We start from the raw sequence: 23,378 nt of genomic DNA on the forward strand, positions 1-23,378 counted from the left end.
GTTACAGGTCAGGGCCTTGATAATCATTTTTCCTCTGAGAGAGGGAATTTGAAAACTGTTCAGACTCTTGGTTACTTATTTGTTGTTGAAAAGTTTTTTGAAAAAGTGGGATTGCATTATATCCCAAGTGTGTATTAGGTGCTGGGATGTGAAGGTGAACATTATAGCCCTTGATAGAAAGCAGGCCCCAGTCTGGGAGTTGGAAGTCTGTTTGGGGGCTTGTGTCCTCTCGCATTGCTGCCATCCAACGTACTGTATAATTCACTCACTTATTTCCTTAGCTGTTAGCTACTTCTCCCTGCTAGATCCTTGAGGGCAGAGATCTTTTTTGTAAATTTAGAATAAAACCTGGTCCATGTCTGGTGCTCAGTTAATATTTATTGGATGGACCAATGAACTCAGTTCATCTTGAGGGGGTCAAAAGAGTGGGAAAGAGACAGTCACACGGGGACAGTCCTTTGGAGCACAGCACTGCGGGAGCATTTCTCGGGTCCTGGCTGCGTTTGCTGTTTGCTAGGACAGTTCTAGCTCGTTTGAGTATTTTTCCCAATGAGAAAACGTGAACCTGGTCAGAGATGTTCTTTCCCAGCCTAGTGAAAGCAACGTGTTTATGGGTGTATGAAGTTTGTGGGGCATTTTTTGTTTCTTAGTTTTCAGTAGGTGATGGTGGATCTGTGCCTTTTACGGCCCCGTTACGCTGTCCGTAAGCTTCATTAGTGTGCACGAAGCTATCCAGAGAGCTTGGCGGCTACTATTCACTTTTTGAAAAATAAATAATTGTTAGACTACGAGCTTTGCAACGCTGTTTAGTAAATGCAGCTGTGATTAGGTTAACTCCCGATTAGGACACTTTTATCCGGGTCATTGGTAAAAACACCGGCTCTGGGTCTTGCTCTCACATAAAAGGATTTCCGTTTAGTGCTGTGGCTTCCTGCGTTCTTATTTGAAGCTGGGAAGGTAAGTACGTGATTTTTCTGCTGGGAAGTAGGTAGGGCAGCTTCCACCCTATTAACAAATGAATTTCCAAGTGGCGTTGATGAGCCAACCATAATGGTTCACAGCCGATGAAACTGGACCCCTTCTCAGAGATCAAACTTTGTGGAGCAAGGTGGAGACAGGGCTTTCTGTTTCACCTCTCTCTCTTTCCGTGGCCAGGCTGGTCATGCTAGGAAAGCACACCGATGTAAGCTCCGAAGTTTTCTACCAAGAAGGGGGATGGGTCAGTGCTGAGTTTCAGATTCTTCACCGATTGCCTGGGTTTAGTGGAGAAACCACAGGGTTGCTTAGCAGGGCGAGGGAGCCGTGAGCTTGGATCAGTTACCATTTCTGAGAGTGTTTCCCCATAACATCTTCTTTCTTCTCCAGTTTCATCCTTGTCTGCTTTCATTCTCACTTCCCAGTTCTTGGTCCAGGATCTGTGACGAGGAATCATATTTCTGCTGACAAGGGTGGTTTCGCAGGAAAACTTCATATGGACGTCTGTACCCACAGGAGCCACAGGCTTGCTTGACAACACATGCACAGTTGCCACCCAAAGACTTGACCATGGTGTGGGAGGGATCGAGATCCTTTAGTGTATAGTTGAGAAAGAAAAGAAAGAGGGAAAGGAAGTAAGAAGAGGGGAGGTTAAAAGCTGTGGTCTTGTGAGGAAGGAAAATACTCTAACTCAGGAAGGAGGGGAAACGAGAAAGGGAATGAAGGGACCCAGGTGGTGTCTGGGAGGGAAAGATAGTGATAGATGAAAGAAGAGATGTGTTCTTGTCCTCCGTGACTTATATTTCTGTCCTAGGAATGTGAAAAATCTTGACGAACTGGGACAGTCACTAAAGCAGAAGAAGAAACTTTCCATATATAATCAAAGCAAGAAAGCTTTGGCTTCACTTTGGAGTTAGAACAAGACCCCTAGTGAATCTGCTTTGGAGATCACATTTTATCCTCGCCTCTCTGCCGTTTTCATAAAATCCATATGTACTTTGTAGGAAACGTAATCCATATGTTTTGGCTTCATTTCCACATCATACATTATGATGTTGTTTCAAAAGAAGTGTTCATGGGCCAAAAACATTATCAAGGCCCTTCTTCATTTGCAAACCAGAAAATTGCATTTCCCAGGTGGGAAAGGGTGCTGTGAAATTCCTAGGGATTTTCAGGTTGGGCCTGTGCCTTGGAATTTGTGATTTTTGCATACATTTTGGTCTCAAAGTATATAGGTCATGTGTTCACTCAGTACAATGTCTGCTTTGAGTCAGACATGGTATGAGATTTGGGGGATGGGAGTCTGTGAGGCCAGTAGGGGAAAGAAGAAATGTCCAACAATAACTTCAGGACATGGGAGAGAATAAGGGCTGTTAGAAAGAGAAGCGGCCAGTTGGACATTAGACACAGGAGTCCCCAGCCTCTGGGCCACACCGTTCATGGCCTGTTCGGAACCAGGCTGCGCAGCAGGAGGTGAGCATGAATGTAATGTGCTCTAATCATCCTGAAACCATCCTCCCCTCCCTGTCTGTCAAAAAATTGTCTTCCACAAAACCAGTCCCTAGTGCCAAAAAGGTTGGGGACCGCTGCTTGAGAGCTAGTGCATCAGCTGTTGGGCACTGGGAACGTGTCCTGAATGGTGGTTTGCATTGGTTTCAGAATGGCGTCCGAACAGGCGGGGATATTTGAGGAGGACATTTCAGATGTGGGGGGTCATGTAATCAAGAAAACACAGAGGGGCTGTCTGTTCTGCGAGTGCAGCTCCTGCTGCAGCCCAGGTGAGCGAGCTGGGATGAGACTGGAAGTTGGGGCCAGGTGTAGGGAGGTTGGGAGTGCCGCCGAAGGACTCTTGGGTTTAATTGTACAGGTAGCAGGGCTTGTCGTGGTTTTTGAGTAGACTATTTCAGGATGTTTAATTTGGCAGCAAAGTTTGCAGTCGAAAGTAGAAATAAAAAGACCAAGAGAACGGGGAGTTACAGGCTGGAGAGCATCATTTTGTGAGGTGGATTTGTGGGACATATCAGAGGGCAGTGTTCAAAATGATGCTGAGGACTCTGACCCGGCGCAGTGTTGGTGCCATTAATGACAGGAAAGAAGAAAATGGGCAGGAGTGAGATGAGCTCACTTTCTAGGAAGCCAGATGGTTGTTGGAGTCTGATGTCTGGCAGACAGTTGGAGGCGTGGGCCCAGCCTTGTGAGAGAGTTTAGTGGGAGAGAGTGTAGTGTAAATAGGCATGAGGTGGACACGTGAGGGTATTGATTGGATGCTCATTATATCCAGTGCTTTTGACTCGCTATATTGGGTGTTCATCTTAAATAACCCTGGTGTTTAATATGTGTGTATGTATACACACATGCTTAAAGTATATTAAAATATATACAATTTCCATTGCATATATGTGTAATAGTATTTCTATGCATGTACAAAATTCTTGTGACATATGTTATCCCTTTATTATACATGTGAGACAGCTGAAGGGTGATAGACTAATGTGGTCGTGGCCCATAGCTAGTAAGTGGCGATGCCTGGGTTTAAACTAAGGGTTGTCTCACCTCAAATGCTTTGCTTCCACCAGTAGGAGAAGGTAAGAACGATATACTTGAGAAATGCTGGGATTTTACTATTAGGCATAAAAATGGAGCCAGGAGAGTTGCAGGCATGTTCAGTGTCAGGGCTGTTGAGGGACGTTGTCAGTGACGTCAGGTTCTGTCACCAGGTGGGAGGCTGTGGGGACCAGCAGATGGCATATGTTCTCTGCAGGAGTTAAATGTCTGCTGAGAGCAAGGGCTGAAATCCCATCGGAAGGGTTTGAATGGGTGTTCAGCCTGGGGCCATAGTGCATACAGATGTATTCTGTATGTTTCCCATATGACAGAAGCAAGCCCAGGAGGAAGAGTCAGGACAGACGTGATGGGGAAGGGTGAACAGAGCAGGACCGGGGCTGTACACAGCCTGGTAATCACTCTTGTACTCTAGCCACCTGCTCTCTGTGCTGTGCGTCTGCCCCAGTCCCCGAGAGCTCGTGAAGATTCCGGAGACTGTTTGGGAATCATCAAAGAAACCTTTAATATCAGGGTCATTTTCTTTTAATAGCCACCCTATTTTATGTTTATACTTACATTGGCAATTTATACAAAGTAAGGGATATAACGTTTTTCTCAACCAAACTGATTTACATAATATAATGAACATAGTTATAATCCAGCTGATATTTGTCTCATTAAGGTTTTTCATTGGATGTTCAGTGGGATAAGCCGACTGTGGGCCGGTCTCAGCTCCGTGTGGTCATCCGTGTGTGCTGATGTTCATTGACTCTCTCAGGGTTGTGAAGTGTTTTCCAGCCTTTATGATCGTTTCTATGGGCCCCCAGGTGCTGGGGGACAGTCAGGTTTTGTTTACATAAAACTCTTCCTCAATGAGAATTCTAATAAGTGGGTCAAAATAAGCATCTTAGCCTCCGAAGCAGGCTCCCCGGCAGGTAGCCTGTCTCAAGTTCCTGGTGTCACCATAGAAGCCGTACATGACAGTCATGCTGTGTGGGAAAGGCTGGCGTTCTGCTCCTATTCCTCATCCTCTTCAGAACACTTTGATTTCTCACTGTCACGTGTTGCCAGGTCCTCGTCCTTGAATAGCCAGTGCCCTCCGGTCGTGGAAGTACCTAGAAAGAGTAAAGGCGAGAAGGGCGATAGTTTCCCAGCAGGGGTCCAGTGTGATCACCAGAATGTTAAGTCACAGGCACATGTCGAAGAGTGTCAGTGGTGCATGGCCTTACTCCTGTTAACTCAGGGACCACCTTCTGACTTGCATCTACCCGTCTCTGCCAAAAGCTGGAGGATGCTTCCCTGTCGCAGGTTCAGTGGTGGACTGGTTGAAGGAATTCCTTGCTCAGTCCCCACTTGCAGTCCATCAGTGGCCACACGTGGACTGTTGTGGACACGGGACAGCCCATTCTCCATCGCCGTGGCTGCGAAAACAAGATGCGTCTTCCCCCTCTTCTGTGGGTTGGTTTCGTCCTCTAATGTCAAGGAGGCCCAGGTGAGTAGTGTGCCAAACTTTCGGTCTTTAGGGACAAGGAACCTCCCAGCCTCAGAGCTGCTTGTTATTTAATGGGAAAAAGAAATCTGTTTTAAAAAACACTTCCTGATTTAGCTTTGCTGGCCTCGGGTTGCTAGGCAGCACCGGCTTTCATGGGAGAGAAAAATAAATGTCTTAAACAACAGCAAAACAATAAAACGCCGAAGTTTCTCAACGCTTTGTGTCTGGCTGAGGAGTGACTCTTCAGTGTAAAAGTCAAGACGAGGATATTTGACAAATTTTCACGGGATGTTTAGCTTTCTTCTTTCAGTTTTCATGAATGTTGGCCTCTTTGGTGTAGCTACGAAAACCTTAATGTTAGATATTTTTTCAACGGGCATTGCATTTTCTATAGTGTTTAAAAAGTAGCTTTGAAAGCGCAGAAAAGTTTCTATCATCCTTTCTGCATCTTTTAAGTAGAGTCAGAAAACAATAATGACATTGTCTTCCCAATTCGGCTCTTTCCATGAGCGACAGCGCATGACGTCTCTGCTTTGTGCTGTTGCGGAACTTTGCAGAGGGTAGGCCGTATTTTCCCCTGGGGTGAGAGCGGTGGGTAAGAGGAGATTTTGGAGAGGAGGGCCTTCCATTCTGTGGTATTGTGGGGTGCAGCATGGAGAAAGCATCGAGAGGAGCGGCAGTCTGGAAGGGGGTAGATTTGTTCTTTGTTATCTAGGGAAGCATACTCAGTACATGTTGGCAGAACCTACCAGAGGGTCAGTGTTTGATTTCACAGAAGGAAGGACTTGCTTGTTTTCTTAAATAATGGGAACATGTGCATGCTAGAGTTGGGACCAGGGAGTCTGGGGAAAGCTAGCAGACCTCGGAGGTCAGATCCACACTGGAATTCTCTGCCGAAGGCTCTGGGAATGCAAATCAGCAAAGGCAGAGCAATGCTCAGTGCTTGGAACTTGGCACTCAATCAGTCAGTGTTCGTAGAATTAAAAATGAGGAGGAGTATGATCCTTTGGTTCGTACACCTCACTCCTGACATGCATCTCTTGTAGAGTTACACAGCTGCTAAATGGTAGTGCTGGGATTCAAACATGGGACTCCAGAGGCGGAGCCGGTAAGTCCTAGAGTGTATGCTGCTGCTCTTTCTAAATGACTTAAATGGAAGGAAGTCTTTTGTGTTCACGGTCACCGTCTAATAGCCTGGACTGCTGTATTTTTATCTTTGGAAACAGCAGATCTGGAATATATATGGAGATCGAACTAAATCGCCCCAAACAAAATATTTCGATGTTCAAATGTATTTTCAGAAATCTGAAGTTACACCAAACAGAATAAGTGGGAGAAGAGAAACAGGAAGTATCACTAGTTCAGTATTACGTAAAATGATTTTTATTTACTGTAAAGCCAGAGTAGGAAAATCAGCTGCATGCTTTGGACAAAAACTTTGGGATAAAAAATGATGAAAGCTTATATTAATACACATGTATACTGTTGAAGCCTATCCAGTGCTAATTTGCATCAGACGAGGATACTTGCAGAGAAAAGTTTTTTCTCTTTTCCTGAAAGATATTCTGCTGCTTTGCACACAGCCAGGGCTGGGCGAAGAGTACTCTTCTAGGCTCTGAACTCACAGCCTCTTCCCTTTACACCCCTCATTCCCCCTGCCCCATCTGTAGTGCCCCGTGTCACTTAGCACGAACATACCCTAGCAGACAACCCAGCCCCTCTGAGAACCACTCGCTCAAGAGATGGACCCTCCAGCACGTTCGTGGGACTGGGAGTCGCTGTCCCTGCATCTGCTGACCACAGATTTCGGCTGAACTATGAGAACAGTCACCTAGGAATGTGGGCCCAGTCAGAGTCTCCTAGAGGTTTGGAATGGGGACGTGGGGAAGCCCAGCCAGTTGCAGTGAGAGCTTTCCTCGGGCCTGGGGCTGAACAAACAAACCCCTGTAGCAGGTCAGGTGGGGCAGAGCAGAGGGGCATGGAGGCAGTGAGCAGGGAAGGATTTGAAGATGAAGAGGCAAGAGATGGAGAGTTGCTAGGTGAGTATCGATGGCCTTGACTTCCTCATTTGGAGCAGTCTTGAGTTCTAGCTCTTTCCACTTCCTGCTCATGCTTTTTAATAAATCCATTTTTACTTATGTCAACTTGGCACTGTTTTGGTTGCAACCAAATTGTTTTTGGACAGTGGGGAAAAAATACAGTGCAAAGTACCGGCATTTTGATAAATTTACAGATACACAGTTTCTGCACTGACTTTGTCTTGACTCAGTTTAGTTTGCATTTCAGTATCTCTTGCGTGTCTGGAAGACTGGCTACTTCCTGGGCCCCATCCTTCGGCAAACAGATCCAGGATGTCTGAGCAACATCATTTTAGCTTGAACCAGGCTATGGAAGCTCCCCAGAACCTGTGACCACATTTCTGTTGTTTTACAAGTAGAATTTCTTTTAACTTTCTTCTTCAGCTTTTTCCTGACAAGCCAGAGATGGCTTTTCTCTCAACTCTTGCATGGTTTCTTTTTTTTCTAGGTAATTATTTTCTATCTGTAATCCATTTTATCTGCCACTGCATTCTCCCGCATCTCCTGGCTGGGCGGTCCTTGGGCCTGCCAGTCAGTCAGCCAGCCCACACTTTAAAGTCTGTGCCTGCATCTGACATCCTTTCTCTCTATCTGGAGCTGTAATTTTGAAGCTTTATTTTATTAGGAGCCACTTTGAAAATTTAATGGGAGCTTTGAGTTCCTTTCCCAGAAAATAGTGTACTATATACAGTAAGTCCTTACTTACCATCATCAGCAGGTTCTGTGACTTGAAACAAAAAGACATGTCATGAAACTGGTTTGCTATAGGCTGGTAGATATAAACAAGAGCGAAGTTCCTACTGCATCTCATTAACCTTAGGACAGAATGTCATTGAATGAAACAGTGTTGTCCGAGGACCTGATGTGTACCCCAAAGAAGCGTATATACAGTGTTAGGAATTTCTGGGACTCCCAGGTAGGGAACCTGTGACCAAGGGGAGAAACCAAGAGCTGCAGTGTAGTCTGTGGGAAGTTAGGGTCCGGAACATTCCTTCAGGCTCAGCCTTTCTCGTCTTTGGCTCTCGACTTATTAGCCAAAGTCCTGAAGTCCTTTTCCATATTTCTGCCCAGCAACTTGGAGGGGAGCAGGTGAGGATGTCATTTGTTTTAGATTCATGATTTATGCCGTTGGTAACACATGGCTGTTCCTCTTCCCCACCTGGGGCCAGCTACCAAAGAAACCTTTTATCGAAATATTTGTTTGTCAGTTCGGCCAAGGAGAGTAGGAGCTCCCAGTGAAAGACATTCTGCCTTTATAAATAACGAGGGACGGCCACTTTCCACCACCCTGATATCAGTGCGCGTGGAGGAGGGGCAGGAAGTTGACTTGGGGCAGTTCGAAGGGGCATCTCTGTTCAGGCCTTCGTCACGCAGCCTTGTTTTCTCATCTGAACTCGTCCGAGTTTCCCTAGAATTGAAACGATTCTGAGGCACCACTGCTGAATGTAGTGGTGACTGACTGCCAACTGTGTGCGCCTATCTCAGTTTCTGCATCTTTAGAACGGCAGCCGGTGATATCCGACCTGCCAGATGTTTTGAGTTCTGTACGTTAGCCAGAGAACGGCTAAATGAAGGGGTGACGGTGTTTGTTCATGTGCAGTGGGCACGCGCCTGCCAGACCCTCCGGTTTCCCTGTGACTGAAAGTCAGGGCCATGTGGCTGCATGGGAAGCAGCGTCTCCCGGGGAAGTGTGACCGCTGCGGTTCTGGGTGTGCCAGGGTCTCAGGACTGCTGCCACGTTTCGGGGTCTGCTGGCAGGCTCCCGGGACCCAGAGTCTGGTTGGGCTGACACCTGGCTTTGTCACAGAGGTGTGGTGTAGTGAGGACACAGTGAAGACAACACAGGGTTGTCTGGAGGGGTCACACGTCATCTTCCTCGTGGTGTCTCCTTCCAGGCGGGCACATTCAGAGCAAACTCTTCGGGGAAGCTTGTTAGAGTCCGAGTGCCTGTCAGAGACAGTCACGTGGGCGTCCTTGGCCCAGTGTGTGCCCAAGTGCCAGCCCCCAGACGGAAAGCAGGCAGCACCTGCACGCCTGCATTTTTGTCCCATTTAGGCACAGCCAAGCATCCTTACCACTGAGGGAGTTTCAGTAAGTTCAGAGAACTGTTTACCAGACACATTCCCAGATGCCAGCCAAGGGCCAGCTCTGCAAGCAGCCTTTCTAGAGAGGCCCCTAGGCCTGCTCTGTTGATTCTCCCGGGCATGCGGGCATCTTTTCACTGCCCCGCTGAGGAGCATGGGGGCCGGGCGTGCGGGCGCTGTTCCCCGTCCCTGGGCTTCCTTCTCTTTGGCTTGGGGAGTGTCTGCCCCCTTTGCCCATGAAATGCGTGTCCCCGGCCTTATTAGAAAGGGCAAGGTTGACTCTCCCGAGGGACACGGGGATGGAGAGGAATGTGGTTAGAACGTGTTAAGTCAATCACAAGCCATGGAGCGTTAGACTGGGTTAATTTGGCCCAGGCTGCAAGCCCCTCAAGGCCCCCCTTGTTTTAACTTTCCAGTTTGCGCATTTCTCCGGAGAGTGGCCCCTGAGGCTGGAGGCAGTTTGCCGACTGTGCTTCTGTCGTCGTCCTGAAGTCCTATTGCCGCCATGCCTGTCCCACCCTCTCACTCTGTACATGCTACAGCTCCCCTCCGTCCCTCAGCTGGGCCGCCCAGGGCCCGGGTGACAGTGACCCTCTTCAGATCTTCCGCTCCCTCCATTGAGCTTCTGGATTTTTCTCTAAAAAGCCTTTTTATAAAAGGTTTTCAAACTCTCTATAGCCTTCCGTGAGTATGTCTTAGGTGAGCTTGCCATCCAGTGTTAACACTGTTTTTTTTTTAAGATTGTATTTATTTATTTTTAGAGAGAGGAGAAGGGAGGGAGAAAGAGAGGGAGAGAAGCATCCGTTAGTTGCCTCTTATACACCCCAACTGGGGACTGAACCCACAGCCGGGCATATGCCCTGACCAGGAATCGAACTGGCGACCTTTCACTTTGAGGGATGATGCCCAACCCACTGAGCCACACCAGTCGGGGCATAACACTGTCTTCTTTTCTATCTCAAGGTCATTATTTCTGCTCATGTAGATGTTTATAGAAGTATGGTTTCTCTTTTAATAACTCAGAATGTCATACTGAAAGCATCCCCTAATAATTAATGATTCAGGTAAAGTGCGTGGTTTTTTACTCTTCCGTGTCACAGGTCTGCTTTGGTCAGGTGGCCATGACTTTATCTCCGTGCGGTGTTCTGTGTTCTGGTTGCCATAGAGATGCCGCAGGTCCTCACTCAGTGTTGTCTGTGGGGTCTGGGACTGTGAGCAGAATGACTTGGAACAAAACCACTTGACCACAGGCTAATTGTTATAAACAAGAGTTAAGTCCCCACAATCTCTTATTGGTGTTATAATGGAATGATGTTGAACGAAATGTTCGGAGCCCTGCTGTGCAAGTATCTAGAATTTCAGGGCCGAGTAAGACCTAACCACCTAAAGCTTCCTTAAGTGCTGCACTTTCTCTGGAAATCTGCTTCAGTGAACTATGGGAATAAAGGTAAACTCAGATTGGTCATGGGCTGGTGTTGATGTACATACGCAGTGTTCATTGTATTTTTACTTGCGTATATATGTATAGATGCATGTGTGTGTGTCTGTGTATATATGTCTATGCATGTATCTGAAGTTATTCCTAGTAAAAGTTCTGAGATCTGGTATTTGGTGTTGGCACCCTTTTTTAAAATGCAATTCTTAACTCAGTCAACAAACATTTGTTAAGTTGTTGTTCCATGCCTTGTACTTTATAGACAAGAACAAACGGTTAAGAAAAACAAAAACCAGACCTTGCTTTTGAGGAGTTCTGTGTTCAGTGAGACAGACAACAACAGTGCAACTAACTCTGACACAGGCGGAATCTCGTAACAGGGTCTGAAGGGTGGGAATTAAGAGTTTTGACCTATGAGAAGCCTTAGCTCTCTCTGTCCAGAGCCAGGTTAAGACCACTTCTGCACTTTGAAGACTTAAATGAAACTGAGCTGTTTCTTGCAGAAGATACGTGTTCCATTCACAGCAGTGAGCTGCCCCTGCAGGGGGTTCCAGGGGTATAATTAACTATAAAAGGGAGGAGGATTCCCTTTCCCAAGCATTCCATTCTGCTTCGGAGGTTAGGCACTGGGGCTCCCGAGGGTCTGGTCTCCCAGACACTGGCCAGCTGTGGTCACAGGAGCTGTGACTCGGCCAGCAGTGCGGAGAGGGTGGGCAGTGTTGGTTTTCCCGCAGTGCGTAGATTACTGCAAGAGCCCGCACCTTGGGGGGGGGGGGGTTGAAATGAACTTACCCCAGGTCACCAGCTCGCTTTATTCATTCACAGCCTGACTTGTTCCAAAAAGGATTCCAGGCAGTTAAGCCACACAGTTAGAAAGTTTCTTGTGGTCTTTCTACGTCCCCAAGAAAAACAAGACCGTATTTTTTTTTTTTAAGCTTCAGTGATGCCTAGTGTCTCAGTCAATATTGGTACGTGAACAGTTCCAAGTTTAAGTTGCACAAAAGTGCATACGTCTGTCTCTGCTGGAATGTGTGAGAGTAAGAAGGGAAGTCTCTGTATTTGATAAAGTCCTGAGCCTTATGTGGCCCACGGAGCCCCACGTGCCAGGGCCTAATGGATGCACAAGAAGGTTCTTACGCATCATCGCACAGCTGGTGTGCCATTTTTCATTATTATCACTTATTCTTAATTACCAGAAGTGTACACCGGCTACATGCTGTAGATTGTGCCAAACCAATTCTCTAATGTTGGCTGGATTATTAGATTATGAGGAAGATTTATAATCCTCGGTAAATGCCAGTAATTCTAGCTGTGTTCACATAAAGAAACTGCACATCAAAAACTCACACAATCTGGATTGCAAGTTAGTGCATTATTCTCAGTATCTGTCTCTTGTTCTCTTCAATTTGTTGCCGAATCAACTTTTTTTTTGAATATTGAAAATAGAATTTATTTTTAGGCTCTGCCTTTTTTTTTTTGGTAATTCTTTTGCCTCCTACCTTGTCAGTAAATAAAAGTAGAGGCATTCTTTCTCCAGGGAGGGCTTCAAATACGTGTTTTCTCTGGAATTTCATTTCTGTTTAGACGTGAATGAGGAAGGGACCGCTAAGAGGGTGTTCAGATTCGTGTAGCTACATGAGTGTGCATGGGAGTTGGTTACATGATGTCAGAATTTAGTGGGGGAATTAGGTCCTTTGTGCTTAATGTGCTGCTAAGCTCAGAGGAAGCTGTACTCACTGATGGACCCAAGTGGAAAGGCTCTTGGAGTGATCATTGTTTCTCGTGTTTGATCGTTTTCTTCCCGTGATCCTGCAGGACTGAGTGTCCTGCAGTGCCCAGGGCCCCACCCGTGCGCAGGTGGACGTTTTTGGAAGTTTGCTGTGGCTTTATCCAAATTCCATGTAACTTAAAACTTTCTTTACTTGACTCTTTTATTCAGGTGAATCCAAACTGTTGTGAATTGTTTCTGATGCCTCCTTGTTTCCCATACTTGGCAGCTTCTTTGTTAATTACTCTAGATCCGTGATTCATAGTGAGTTTTTATGTTTCATGCCCCCTTGAGAATGTGAAAGATAACAGTTTCACTTTCTGAAAAAACACAAATGCATCTACACCATTTACAGATGATTTTAGCGCAATGCTAACGCTGAAGTCTGAGAGAGAGCTCAGCTAGGAACCTCTGCTTTGGTGAAATAAACTTAGGTGACATTGAATAATGTAATAAAAATATGTGACCCATTTACACATGTCGAGGGTGAGGGAGGGAGTGAAGTTTAAACTTACAGGTTTCTACACGTATTAGTGTCTTACTTTTTACCTGTGTATTTACTAGTATTTCTAGTACATTATTCTCTGTATCTACCTCCTGTCTTTAATTTGTTGCTGAATACAAATTATTGTCCATTTATTACCTAAAACAGGTGTCTCAAACACATGCTTTAAAATGCCAGAGATAGGTCTCAAAAATCTTACAGTATAAACGCAAACTAAGTTAAAAGAGAAAAAAAACAAAAAACAAAATAAAGGCTTGGTCTCAGTCCATGGAGGAGAAGGCTAGAGATTAGCAAATGACATTTCTAAAAATTGGTATAGGTCAGTTCTGGTTTGCTCCTGACTGGACCTTCCACAGATTTGACACAGAACAGGTGCCTGTGAAGTCTTCAAAAATTCCCCCCATAGGGGGAGGTGGAGGGGATGGTTTCAGCAGCCTTGGGTAAAGACTGGAAACTTCCATGAAGGTGGACGCTCCTCCTGACCCCCCTTCTGTCCAGCAGAGAAAGGAGAGTGGGGGGGTGTGACCCCTTCTTTCGACACCCCAGGGGCAGTGATCTCCAGCAAGAAAAGTGTCAAAAAACAAAACAAAACATGAAAATTAAAAGTATGTTTAAAACCAAGAGCTTCTGTAGGAGAGGAAGGTAAGCCTCCCCTTGAAGGGATCATTTTTTCTTGTCATTTCTTACCTTGCTAACTTCCAGCCTGAGCTTCTGTAAGTCACGTTCTTTTTCCTGGTCTGTCTTCTGCCTGGAAAATGATACGAAGTGGTTGATAAATTGGCCACCTTGGGCAGAGACTCCTGGCGGGGGGTGAAGGGCCTGGGCCGCTGCTAACATGGTTAGAGCCCAGGCAGGGGGCATGAACATAGGTATGACATTTTGGCAAACAGAGAAGAGGTAGAGACCAGGCTGTAGACAGCCCTGGCTACACCTTTGGACTCCCCAGCCCTTTGGTTATGGACTGAATTGTGCGCCCTCAGAATTCCTGTGTCGAAGCCCTAGTCCCCAGTGTGATCCTCGTTGGAGATGGGGTGTTTGAGAGGGTAGTTTTAGATTTACAAGAAGCCATGAGGATGGGGCCCTAATCCAACGAGACTGGTGGCCTTATGAGGAGAGAAACGTCATCAGCGGTGTACGTGCACAGCGGAGAGGCCATGTGAGGACACAGCGAGAAGGCTGCCATCTGCAAGCCGAGGAGAGAGGCCTCAGAAGAAACCAACCATGTCAGCACCTTGACGTCAGGTTCCCAGCCTCCGGAACTGTGAGAAAATAGGTGTCTGCTGTTTAAGCCGCCCCGTCTGTGGCGTTGCGCCATGGCAGCCCCAGCAGACGAGTACGCCGTTTTCTCAGGCTGCAGGGCACTAGTGCCCCGAAGAAAACTTGACACCTAAAACACGGGAAGAGAGTCAAGATGTCACCCACAGTGTGGAGGTGCAAATAGAAGGCGTTGACGAAGCTGCTCGTCTAAGACGTTAGTGTCATGAAATCAGCCACCTCAAAATATCCAGTGTGTGGTCTACGTGAATGCATCCCAGCAGGAGGGAAAAATGTAAACTGTGGGTGAGGAGGCTATTTTGGAAGAAAAACCGATCTAAGGAAGAGACTAAATGAGCTTATTTAAGTTTATAGAAGAACTATATAGTAAAACGGGAATTCGAAATAAAGTGATTAAAGGGTATTTTTTTAAAGGTGCTTATGGAACTAAGAAAAGAGACTAACACCGAAAACAGCATTTCCAAACAATGAGCCAATTAAAAATGGAAATGAACAGAATTAAAAATTGAAAAACAAGTCACCATTATCAATGAAACAGGCATGTTCAGTGAATGAGAAAGATGGATAAAAGAAGTCAGAGGAGACAGTGAGCGTGGAGGGCAGGGTGCAGATGACCCACCGCAAGATGTTTCATTGTAATTTTAATGATAAAACAGAGAACTTTTTTTTTCTGAATTGCAGCAAGACCTTAATCCAATCAAAGTGATGACTGAATTTTAGGAAATGAATTTTAAGTCCTTCAGAACTGTTCAGATGGAGACACACTGGAGTTCGGTTAACTGGGTGCTTGAGGAAAAATATTCACCACTGGGAGGATACATCTGGTCGCCTCGTGTGTTCTTACAGCGACTTGGAAGACAAGCAATGTTTATATGTCTTGAGTATCTATTTTTGGCTACAAAGAAAAACTCCAAATTTCAAACTGCAGAAATAATACAGACTACTCTTTCTGATCCATGATATTGTACTCTAACTGTAGAAATTAACAACAGTAATAAAAATAGAAGCCAATTAAAAGTCCCTGGTTATCTGGAAATTTTAAAGCTTTCCTGATTCATGGATCAAAATAGAAACAGGCTTCCTATAAAAGATTGTGAAAACATATCAAAACTCAAAGGACAGGGTAAAAAATACGTTGTCTGGGAAATTTACAACCTTAACTGAATAAGCCAGAAAGAATGAAATAAATTAAGCTTTTGCCCACGTACTCCCCCCAAATTGGAAAAAAATTAAAAATAAAAAAGGTGAAATTAATTAGAAGAGAGAAAAAAGGTCTTAAAAATTGATAAATACCTTTTATGTTTTTGGTGGGTTGGGGAGCATAGAATAAAACAGATTTTCTTAGCTAGGCTGGTCAAGGGCAAAAGGGGTGGGTGTGAGAAGGCTCACGTAGGTAAATAGAAACAAACGTGGAAATAATCCAGATACGCAGTGAACAGAATTTTGAAAATCTGAAATTAGTGACTAACGATATTGAAAGAAATGGAGAAAATTTTAAAAGAGCCACCACTTACTTCCCAAAAAAATACCAGGCTCAGATATTTTCAGAGGTGAATTCTTTTAAACTTGGAAGAAACAGTTACATCTGTTGGTATTTAAACTAGTCCATAGCAGAGAAAAGAAAAACTTCATATTCTTTTTATGACTTCAGTTGGGTGCTCAGGCCAAAGCCTGTCAGGAACAAATTTGCCGATCAATTTTACTTAAGAATTTTATTTTATGCAGATATTTTAAGTAATACATTAGCAAATAACAGCAGTACCTGACCAGTATAATGTTTCAATCTAAGTTGAGTTCATCCCTGAAGTATAAGGGTGACTCAGTATTAGGAAATACGTTAATATAATGTATCATATTATTAAGTCAAAGGAGAAAATTTTTCAGTTGATGCCTAAAAGCACTTGGCAAAATTTACATGATTCCTAATACAATACTTTTAATAAAGCAGAAATTGTGGATACCTCCTTACAGTGATTTAAAAAAAATATTTTAACTCTTATTTCCTTCACCAAATTAGGGAAGTTTTCTTTGATTATTTTTTTTTGAATAAGTTTTCAGTTTTAGCTCTTTCTCTTCTCCTTCCGGCCTGCCTATGATTCAAATGTTGGTACATTTCAAGCTGCCTCAGAGGCTGCTTACCCTGCAAAACTACCACTGAGAATTGAAGGGCAGGTAATGTGCTTCCCAGACAAAAATAAAGCTAAAGGAGTTCGTCATCAAAAGGCATTATTACATGAAATGTTAAAGGGACTTATGTACGAAAAAGTTCAAAACTACGAACATTAAAATGGCAATAAATTCACAACTTTCAGCAATTGAGTGTAAAAAACCAAGCAAACAAGCAGAATAGAAACAGAATCATAGATATGGAGATCATTTGGCGGGTTATCAGTTGGGAAGGAGAAGAGGGAGATTGGGGGAAAAGGTGCAAGAATTAAGTACAGATTGGTAGGTACGGAATGGACAGGGATGTTAAGAACAGTATAGGACATGGGGAAGCCAAAGAACTTCTGTGCATGACCCATGGACAGGAACTAAGGGGGGGTATCGTTGGAGTGAAAGGGGGAAAATTGGGACAACTGTAATAGCATAGTCAATGAATACTTTAGAATAATTTTATTGATTATAAAAAGGGAAAACTAAAAAATATCTTAACTCTCAAGTTAGTATCTTGTTTAATTGTTAAAATGCTTAAAATGCTGAAGCTGTGACTCAGCTCACTATTACTAATTATTGACCTAGAATTACGAGTCTAGAAAAAGAAAAACATGATATGAAAACTGAAAGGGGAAAGTTTTGCGCTGTTCAGAGATAAGATTGTGTACATAGATATCCCAAAAGAACAGAGAGCAGAACCAGTAAATACATTAATAGGATTCATTTGGATGAAGGATTAACAGTACTTAACCAGAATCGATGGCTTGCTCATCTACAGCCAGAATCCGACTGTACAGTGGGAGAATGGACCCTGTTACCAATGTCATTTGAAAGGTAAATTATCTGAGTGCGAGCCTAAGCCACCTGGCTGCAGGCCTCCACGAAAAGGTGAAGAACACCCATGGAGAATACCAGAGTGTTCCGCTGACGTGAGGGAAGTCACTTTGAGGGGAGGAAATAAGTGGTGCCGTGTACCCCTGGGGGGTGGTCGGAGCAGCCTTTTTGAGACAGTTTGACAGTGTCAGCAAAGTGTCAAATGCACTTCTGCTTTGAAGGCAATCTCTGCTGCACAATACTCTGCTGATAAGCTCTCAAAATTGTACAAAAACATAGGGCACACTGCCTGCCTCGTGCAGCTCTCAGTGTGGGGATTGGAAACAGCCTTCGGTGATGGGGAGGAGGGTTTACTGAGTGATGTGGTGGCTGGGAGAAGAAACTCTGGTGGACACGCCCTGTGGTGACCCAGAGATCCGGGCCCGGGAGTACCAGTGGGACCTGTGGCTCGGTTACAACTGGTATCATCAGAGGTGATGGGACGCCTGTCATGACTGTTCTATCAGATGCCATTGCAGCAGATGAGGGGGAGAGAGGCTCTTTTGTGGGCCAGAAAGAAAGCGAATACCCATGTTGTGAATGGGCTACGGGGAGGGCCCCCTGGGCAGGGGTCTGTGGGTCGCCTCCAGCCCATTGTCTGGGGAACCCAGAACCCTCAGTCCTGCCAGAAACGGATTCTGCCAGTCACTCAAATGAGTGTAGAAGCAGATTCACCCCCCCCCCCCCCCCCCGTTGACTCCTTCACAATGACATTGATTATAGTCTTGTGAGCTGGGGACTGGGCAGAGCTGCCACTGCAGGTGTGCCTGGACTCCTGACTCGGGGAAGCTCGGAGAGATTTGAGAGCTTCCCTACATGCATAGTATGTAGGGAAAACCAGAAAACACGGCATAGTAAACGTGTTGTTTTCAGCCTCTGAGTTGGTGGTAGTATCTAGCACAGGAATACTTACGCTTTTTATTTCTCATATCCATAATGTTGAGTGTCTCATAGTAGGCATTCAGTCAATATGTGAATGGATAATTAAAAATTAAGGTATGGAACTATATTGTGATCCTTTGTGTGTTAAAATACATATGTACAATTATACACATGTGCAGGCAAGTGCAGAGGCAACTTTTTAAATTTTCTTAGAAGGAATCAAAGAAACTATTGGCAGTGATCACCTTGACGGGGCGGGGACTCAGGGTTTCTGCAACATTTTATTTGTCAGTGTCGTCATCAGCACTATTTTTAGGATGAGGAGATTATGGCTCATGTGTAGTTTCTTCTTTGCTTTTATAAAAAATTAACCAACTACCGCATACTTAAGTTTACATTACAGAATGAACAAATACTCTAGTTCCATATCTCAGAGTATAAAAGTATCTGTAAATTTGACTAATCTATTGGAAAAAAACCCTGGAAATTGCTGGAGAGTTTAGTTAATAGTTGCAGTGTGAGGAGACTTTTAACAATGAGTCTAAGTCTTCCTGACCGTGAACTTCTTACTTACGTTCCTCCACATCCTTCCTTTCTGATGCATGTGCCCTTGTGTGGCCATCTTGTCCCTAGATGACAAAAACTTGAACCAGTGAAGAGGGAAGTCTTTGATCATGTGCTCTGTTTGGCACATTGCTGCAAAGTGCTTACATCTTCAAGCTTTGGGAATGGTGGTTTGCTCCTATCCAAACTACCCTCATCCAGTAATACCCATGATATCAGATGAAGAAATGAAATAAATGTCTTTGTGGCAGGTTAGCGATGGCTACAGATTCTTGCACCCTCCTTGTGGAGACAGATGAGACCCTGTCTCCTTTCTTTAAGTCTTGGTGGACCCTGAGGTTGCTTTCACCGTTAGACCGTGGCAGAGATGGCTCTTAACTGTGTCTTGAAGAGACTGATAGGTTTTGCTTCCTTTCTCTTGGAACACTCCGTCTGGGGGACATCAGCTACCTTAGAAGAAGCCCACTCCGCCTCTCCCCCTAGAGTGAGGAAGCCCACACTCACCATGTGGAGGTTGTGTAGGGGAGAGGAGGAGCTAAGCCCTGCCGGTCCTGGCTGTTCAGCCTTCCCATCCCAGGCATCAGGCGTATGGATCACCAGCTCAGCCCTCCCAGGCTTCAGCAGGCAAAACCGAGGGACCCAACTGACAACCAAAACTGAGCTCAGACCTGCAGCTCCAGTCCCAGCCACCTCCATCCATGTGACAGCCCCAGCTGAGGCCACATATCCTTGCTGTGTCATGCCCCAATTCCTGAGCCAGAAAATTAAGGACGTAATAAAAGGGTGGTGGTTTGATGCCACCAAGCTGTGGAGAGGCCTGTTATGTGGCAGTGAAGAGAAGGAATGTCCCACTATTTCACTGAAAACGAACTTTGGTTCAGCAAATTCTCCTTCCCCATTGACTTCTTTTAGGCGGAAAAGGGAATGTTTTTAAACGTTATATATTTAAAGAACAACAACAGGTTATCTGCATTTTTGCGTATGATATAAACTCTAAAAATGAAAATGCAGTGTGAGATACACAGGCGATTAACGTCTCTGTTTATTCTCCCCACTTTGACAGTGAATTTAGAGCTCCAGCCGCCTGGCTCAGGTGTCCACCTCCCCTGTCCTCCTCCCTCCCGATCCCCCCAATACACAGGCTTTACTGATGGGTGGGACTCCGTGGCCTTTTCTGGAACGGACTCAACTACTGCTATAGTATCTGTATAAGTTTTCTTTTGTTTACACATGTTTGCGTAATAGCATGTAGGAAAATGAGGTTAAAATAGCTCTAGGTGTTAGGTCCTTAGTACACTTCAAGAGGCTAATGATCGTGCCCTTTAACAAAAATCCCCGTGGAAGGAAGAATGCGAAGGTGGTTATTTTGGGAGCCAAAAGAGGGTGACTTTATTTTTAAGGATCGTAGCTCTGAAATGGTAACAGTTTACAAAGTCTTTCCATGTATGTGCTAAGATCTGACACGTTCTCTTTTTGGAAAGAGAAGGCCAGAATGAAAGGAATATTAAGATGGGATTATTGCCTGTGGCATGTTAACCACGCATCACAATGTCCTCGGAGCCCACAGAGCCCAGAGGGTGGCTGCCTTGAGGCGGGGAAGAGGCGTGCTCAGGTCTCAGCGTGGTACAGTCATCGGGAGGTGGGGAAAGTGGCCCCTGTCCTGCAGAGGAGTGTGACAGGTGAACTGGACAGTTGCTTCTGTTCTGAGATGAGTGAGTCACTTGGCTCAACCAGTTTGGTGAAGGAGGCACTCTTTTGGTGTTCAGTACGTGGTTTCTCACCCACAGATCACGTCAGCCCATCCAAGCCCTGCATGCAGTGTTTGAACGTCTTGGAACGTCCCTGGTCTTGCCTTGTAAAACTCTGGGGACGTAGAATTCGTTATGTCCCAAATTACCCTGCCCAACAGTTGTGTGGTTTCCCCAGTTCAGAAGGTTCTTTCCATTCATACTCAGCTGGCATTCGCCTTATGTTCTCAGCCTGTGAGCCCTGGCTTTAACCTCTGGGGCCAATACCGGGCAACTCCCTTTTCTATGGGACAGTGTGTTTAGCATCCGAGAAACTGGTACCGTGACCTGTTGGGCTTCTATTCTGGCCCTTCAGTTGTATGGCTTTGTTTTGAATTTCCCGCCTTCCAGATCATACTCTGTGATGTGATTTATAATTAGAAATGTATATTTGGTTCTTCACTCACAGTTCCTGGCTCACAGTTCCCCAAACCCTGGTAATTTCCTCAGCATTAAGAGCCATGGGACCACCTTGGTTTTATTTGGTGTCTTGTCTTTGGTGCTTGACAGCACTTCAGATCCATCAAGATGAGATGAGGGTGTCATTATTCACGACAAGCTCCTTCCCACCACAGCTGCGTTTATGTTAACCTTTGGAAAGCACCAAAGGGTAGGGGCCAGTTGCCAGGTAAACTAACCCTGAATAGAGGATTGGAAATTTCAGTTCCACCCCCTAATTCTGGGGGAGGGGAGAGAGGCTGGTGGTTGAATCAGTCACCAGTGGCCAATGATTTAATCAATTCCACATGAAGTACCCACGATGACCACCTTTAAAACATGGTTTTGCTTTAGGCACTTTATTTTTATGAGAACTAAAATGAAAAAGAAAAGGTATGTTGCATTACCTCCGAAGTACAGGCCATGCCTGGGGCGTGTATGTACATGCTTGGAGAAGATGTCAGGTGATTCAGATACATATAACTATATATGTGCTGCCAAGACGTGTTTTCTTCACTGTGATTAAAATTCACACATTTCCTTTTGGAGAATTAATGGGTCCACACTTATTTTTTCTTTCTAGGGAAAAGGTTATTCCAGCCTTCCCAAATGGCTAGGGGTCATCACTTGTTTTCCAAAAGGAAAATGTCATTCATCTTGAATATCTCAAAAGATGATGAGTCAGTTCTACATGTGTTGACCTATAGTCTGTTTGAAGTCTCATAGTTAACAGTGAGGCAGGGTCCTCCTTTCTGTGAGGGCTTGAGCTCCCCCTGGGTGAGCGAGGCCTCTCCCTGCGGGTCCCCCAGCCCTCTGGGGGTTGCAGGTGGTAGTCTTCCTGTGTTACGGTTCTCTGTTCTGGTACAAGAGAAGAAAAACCACCTCAGAAGGAGTTGTACACCCAATTGAAGGATGAGGAGGAAGTGAGAAAACCAAGGAATGTCGTGTGTGGACTGTGCTTTTTCATTGACATAGAGTATCTGTGTTTCTTAATGATACTTTAGGCCTTTATTGCTTAAATGCAAGCTTGGTTTGCATGTAAGCAAAAGACATATTGATCAGGGAAAAAATCTAGTTTGGCATCAGCTCTTTATTCATTGAAGAATACTTGTAGACAGTTGGGTTTTGAAAGTCAAAGTTATAGCTATGTTTGGGTAAGCATTTTCCTCTGACTTTGGGAAATGTTTGCTGCATTTTCTAAGGGTTTGTAGTTGCAAATTGACTAAACTGTGCCTGGAGTGGTTTTAAAGGTTTGCAAACGAGAAAATAGCATTTGACAATCAGGGTTATTTGTTCACACCATGAACGTAAGAGCTTAATCAGGAGAGGTTCCCCTTATGTAGACTGGGAGGAAAAGTTACCTGGTGAGCAGTAGAAAATGTCCTTTGTGCCACTGAGTTCCCCTTACATTATCAAAGTTATTTATTATTATTATTCCTCTGCCGGTTTTTGTTGAACACTAGAAAGAATCAGGGCACTAGAAAGACTCGTTATACTCACAGTTAATGTCCTTTAAAATGCTCATGGTTTGGAATAGGTGGTTCTGGGGTAGTTTTAACTTTGGAAAGTCTGGTGGATAAAAGTTGTCATTTACTGAAATCTCGAAGCCAGACCTCCAAGTCAGTGATGTGTTACTGTCGCGCATTGAGTGCTACCCAGGTCAGTGTGGTACGACCCCCAGGGACTTAGGAAGGGGTCTGAAGGCGTCTCCTGAAATTCAAGTTCAAAGCTTACAAAGAAAAAGAAAACCAGAAAGCCTGCCATTTTGTGAATTCCACAAAGTGCACCTTTTGCTTTTCTTTTTTATTGGAAACCAAAATCCAATAAAAACTTGTGGGGAGTCAGGGCCACAGTCAAACCTGAACCTGTGGGCCGAGGGACCGTTGGGCTGGGAATGTCTCCTGCCCGCTTCATACTGCCCGGGACACAGTGGAAGGTGCCTCAGTCGTCGGCCTCACCTCACCGGCCTGTGTGCCCTGGCTTGTATCAGGTAACACGTATGAAAGCACTCTGAGGAATATCAACTGTTGAGCAAAGTCCCCCCCGATGAGAAAGTACATGATAAAGGAGAGTCTGCTAGAAAAGAATGGCCAGCAAGAAGGCATTGAAATAGCAGTTGGCATTGAAACCTTGGTCTGGGAGTGAAGCCACCAACTAGTGATGTTAATATGAGCAAATCTTTAATCATAGGGTCCTCAGTTTATTCACCTGTGAAATAAAGGGACTGGCCTAAGTGGTGACTAGGCTAAGTTTCAGCTCCGAGATTCTGCGTTTTAATGAGCCAGTTCAAACGTGAGGAATTAGTGTATTTCCAGCATCAATCCTGAACCCAGCCGGTATATAACTGCCAGTCCCTGTTAGCAGTTCTAGTTAAATTCTCTATGACAGACCCATGTTCAGTCCCGAGGTAGCACTGATTCAAGGACAGACAGCAGGGAAGTTTGCAGAGCTCCCCGCGTACCGATCCCAGGGGATCTAAACTCTGACGTTACGTGGTAGGTAGAGGTTGAGGCTGCCTTGG

General features: G+C 45.0%; 1 protein-coding gene across 3 annotated transcripts in view; it reads left to right on the top strand.

Moving 5' to 3' along the window:
* ARHGAP10 (Rho GTPase activating protein 10) overlaps window positions 1–23,378 on the top strand; it is a 246,072-nt gene that overhangs the window by 171,717 nt on the left and 50,977 nt on the right. The window lies entirely within an intron of this gene.

This window comes from Artibeus jamaicensis, unplaced genomic scaffold (assembly GCF_021234435.1).
Source record: "Artibeus jamaicensis isolate MK-2021 breed Jamaican fruit bat unplaced genomic scaffold, CSHL_Jam_final scaffold_537, whole genome shotgun sequence".
Lineage (NCBI taxonomy): Eukaryota > Metazoa > Chordata > Mammalia > Chiroptera > Phyllostomidae > Artibeus > Artibeus jamaicensis.